Source organism: Lactuca serriola, chromosome 9 (genome assembly GCF_051521515.1).
Source record: "Lactuca serriola cultivar US96UC23 chromosome 9, Lser_US96UC23_V15, whole genome shotgun sequence".
Taxonomy (NCBI): Eukaryota; Viridiplantae; Streptophyta; class Magnoliopsida; order Asterales; family Asteraceae; genus Lactuca; species Lactuca serriola.
The window spans coordinates 69,162,927-69,167,374 of NC_136416.1; the positions used below are offsets into that span (position 1 = coordinate 69,162,927).

The 4,448-nt window shown below is 26.6% G+C and overlaps 1 long non-coding RNA gene across 1 annotated transcript; it reads right to left on the minus strand.

The window, feature by feature from the left end:
• Positions 1–2,096: 2,096 nt before the first annotated feature.
• LOC145074544 (uncharacterized) lies at positions 2,097–4,037 on the minus strand. The gene is made up of 4 exons (XR_013691900.1): positions 3,459–4,037; positions 2,580–2,824; positions 2,421–2,508; positions 2,097–2,322 (listed from the first exon to the last, which is right to left on the minus strand). It is a non-coding gene; the product is annotated as an uncharacterized LOC145074544 (long non-coding RNA).
• Between the last annotated feature and the right edge of the window lie 411 nt (positions 4,038–4,448).

Sequence of the window (4,448 nt, forward strand, 5' to 3'; positions counted from 1 at the left end):
TTGTTATCCGTTAACATGTTTCATATTCTTGAAAATGATAAATACAATGATTTTCTTAAATCAACATTAACAGAGTAAGGAATCAAACGCATTAATTGTAATAAAATAATAATTGGACTTTTATGAAGAAACACATAGCTCGAACAAGCTACCTCCACAACCTAAAACTACAAAAAATTCTTAATATTTAATAGTAGAAATGATAATAAATGTTGGAACTATAAAACAAACACCTAATAAGATATATCAATGCCAAGATTGTTAAAATGTGTATTTTTTTAGTTATTCACTAATCTTGGTTTTTATTTTATAATAAATGTCATATTAATGCAAAATATTCATTTGAAAGTTACACAAACTCTTGATCTTTCAAGTAATTAACCAAACATACTTGTTTTTTGTAACTTAATTAAATCATTCACTTTAACCTCCTTAATTTTATTTATTTAATATATTAAAATCAATTATTAGTCTAAGTTCAAACCAACTGTTCATTTTTCTACCAAATATATACATATAACTTATTGGTTAAATAAAAATGGTTTTAAATCACAATCATAAATCAAAATATCATAAGACTATTTTTCTAATAGTTAAAAATTATGTATATTTTTAAATATAAAACCTAAACTGAAATGTATAATTAATTAAACGTCTATGTGAGACTAACCTACTTAGTAGAAGTTTTTCTTTTAGATTGAATGTCTTGTGTTTTAATCCGGACGTTGATAAATTTTATTAACTTGTCATAGTAACTTATAACAACTAAACACCCATTATAAAAATCAAGATTCTAAACAATATAATTGCACACTGCGCAACGCGTGGAAATTCGTCCACTATACTTATAAATGAAGCATTTTTTCTTTCACCTCATTCATTTGAAACTCTCATGACTTTTTAATTTCTAATGATTATAAGTTGGTTAATAAGGTTAAATAAATATCAAACCTAAAGTGTAATCATATATAAACTAAATTTCAATATTAAAAGAATATATTTACTTCTATTTACAAAGTTATATTTTTAACTTTTAACATATTATAATTAACCTTATCAGTTTATTATTTAGTGTATGTTTCACATTTTAATAGTAATATTAAGAGTTTCTTAAAAGTCTTCTTTAACTTATTAATAATAATAAGTGGTTTATAACTAAAGAACAATAACTTTAAATGATAATAACATCAATTTATAAATTACATAACGTTAACAACAAATAAATTGTATTTTAAATGAACATCATTATTGAAATTAGAAAATAATTGCATAAGTAAAAATTTAAATTAATCAATCATAAAAATTGTTAAAAATAATATTAAATAGATAATTATATTTAATTCTATTAATGAGGAATGTGGATTGATGTCAATAAATAATATTGTTCAAAATATTATGTCAAAGTTAATGTCAATAATATAATCATTTTAAACATATATTTTTCAACATTTTAACAATATATTTTTAACCAACGCTGGGCAACGCGCGAAAATTCGTCTAGTATGTGTGTGTGTGTGTCTATATATATATATATATATATATATATATATATATATATATATATATATATATATATATATATATATATATGTATGTATATATATATATATATATGTATGTATATATATATATATATATATATATATATATATATTAGGGAGAGGATCAAATGAGAACACCTAAAAGGTTGAGAACGCGAGAACATTTCTGGATCAATCATTTTATAAGGGTATATTAGTAACTTTATATAAATATTAATTAATGATTTCCTAAAATCTAGGGATAATGATTTTAACTACCTAAAAAAATTAATAGTTCTTTTTAGTTGATGAAATATATAAAAAAAATTTCATGATGATTTTTCCGAAAAATAATTGATGACCGTTTCTTTTTCTTTAAAAGGAAATCAGTACGCCTCAAATCACAAATAAATCCACTTTTATTTACAATCTCATTTTAATACACTTCTATTCACAATCACAAATGAATATACACTGTTATTCACAAATATCACAAATGGATATTGTTTTAATCACAAATGAATATAACAAAATAGTACATAAATTACATCTAAAAGAAAATGATAAACACGAATATATGTTCATTATCATTTATTCAACCAAGATACAAATACCTCTAATCGATATTGAATACATTTCAATCAAAAATGAAATATTCTTCTAATAAAAAATGAAATTACAATACATAAGTTGCCTGTTTTTCTATTAACATAAAAGAATACATATATGAAATATCGAGCTCCCTTTTCTTGAAAATTTGCTTCCAATTGCTATTTCGTTTCCTTATTTCTTCTCAATGGACCTAACACAAAAATCACTAGATTAATTCATCAGTTTTAACCTTTTATCAACGACCATAGTCTATGAAGTATGAAATTTTTTAAATAGATCTGATCTTACTTGTACTGTTAGTAGAAATTGGTGAGATTGAAAACCATATATTTTGAGTAATCTTGTTGGTTTTTTTATCTTCTTTAGTATCCAACACCTACATCAAGTGTTATAATCATTAATGCATCAAAGTGTTATAATCATTAATGAAAGGGACTCAACACTTACCTCTTGATCTTGATCGCTAGTAATCATTAATGATTAATGATGTTGGTGCTTTTTGCCTTTTGTAGTGCATCCAAATCTTGATTTTATCGTCTCATGCTACCCTCTTGATCTATATGCCTCTTATATCCAACTACTATGAGTTAGAGTGAGACTCAACCAACTTTGATTCATGATTTTCTGCTAGTATCCAACATCACACCAAAAAACAAAGTCACTTGTGATCATTGTTATTCTTAAATTCATACCTGTAAAATGAGTTCAATGATATTAAAAAAAACAATTCACAAACTATAATAATGTACGGGGAATGTATATATACATCTTCATTTATTCACAAACGCTTGTATATATGGTTATAGTTATATTCATGTATAATTATAGCTATATTCATGTATGATTATTGCAGAAAAGGAAGAAAAAACAAATGGCAAACAGATAGAAATATTTAAGTAATTTTGTTTGCATCAATATACATAAATTTGAATGTTCTATTGTTTTTGCTTTTCATTGAGGGTGTAGCGAAAGGTTAGCTTTGATTTTCATTCATTGAATATCGTCAGAAAAAAAAAATCAAAGAAAAGATTGAGAAAGAATCGATCAAGCATTCAAGTTCCAGTTTTCTGAATTCGGGCATTTCATCGAGCACCTTATGTGCACAACTTATCTTCTTCCCCTATTAGTCGATTTAAATGAGTAAATTACCATACCTAAGAAACATACACATGCAAAAGAGTGTCGCCTCTTGAATCTAGATGTAGGTGTGGAATATTTGTAACCAAAACGATATGCAATCAAGTATTTGCTCGAATAGTGGAAGAAGTTAAGTTGTATGCGATTTATGTATCAAATATTTGACATCCAATTTATGCATCGAATTACCTGTATGCGATTCAAACAACACATTGGAAATCGAGATTCACTTTGGAAATCAACACATTGGCACAATACTCTTCGATCGATCTGGAGTAAATCAGGGGAAGGTCGACGCCTCTTCTGCACCAATGATGAGTAGATCAGTCGTTCATGTCACTTGATCAGATGAGGATCAAATATTCCCCAATCAATTATGCCTCCTGGTCCATGCTCTGTTCGTGAATTCTTCTCCTCCGATCAACAACAATTTGAAGATCTTGTTTCCCTTTCCTTTTTTGGCTTCATCAATTCCCTTTTGGTGGTGGATCAATCATGTAGGGTGGAGGCCTACCTAGGTTTACAGAGAGAGATGAAGAGAGAGACGGGAAATGGAAGGAAATAAGTGAGTGATTAAGGAATTATAGGGATTAAACAACGGTGGTAAAGATCCAATTACTATAATACCCTTTTCACCATTTGAAGTTACACTTTAATGCCTGTAACTTTTAAAACTTTACATAAATAGCTCATTCGATAATAACCTTAAATTTAGTTTTTTAAATGGTTCAGATCCGTTCTTGTGTTCTCAACCTTTTGGGTATTCTCATTTGATCCTACTCCTATATATATATATATATATATATATATATATATATATATATATATATATATATCATATTTCTGAGATGAACGAGATGAATATATGTTCTTCATTTATCTTCCAGAAACAAAAATTCAAGGCTCATTTTTATCAGACAAAAAAAAACTAATCTCTCTCTACTCTCCCACCGATGTTCAAGCTTATGAAGAGCATAATTCTAAGTTTTAGAACACCGATGAAAATACAGATCCGAACATAAACATGCTGAACATAATCAAATTTTTGTAGGTTTTTGGGTGTTCTTATATGAACATGAAGATGAACAAAAAAGCTGACGAATAAAAAAATCTTAAACCCCCTGTTTGTTCGTAACAAATCGAGACTCAATCTTGATTTTAGGAACTTAATTACAAAAT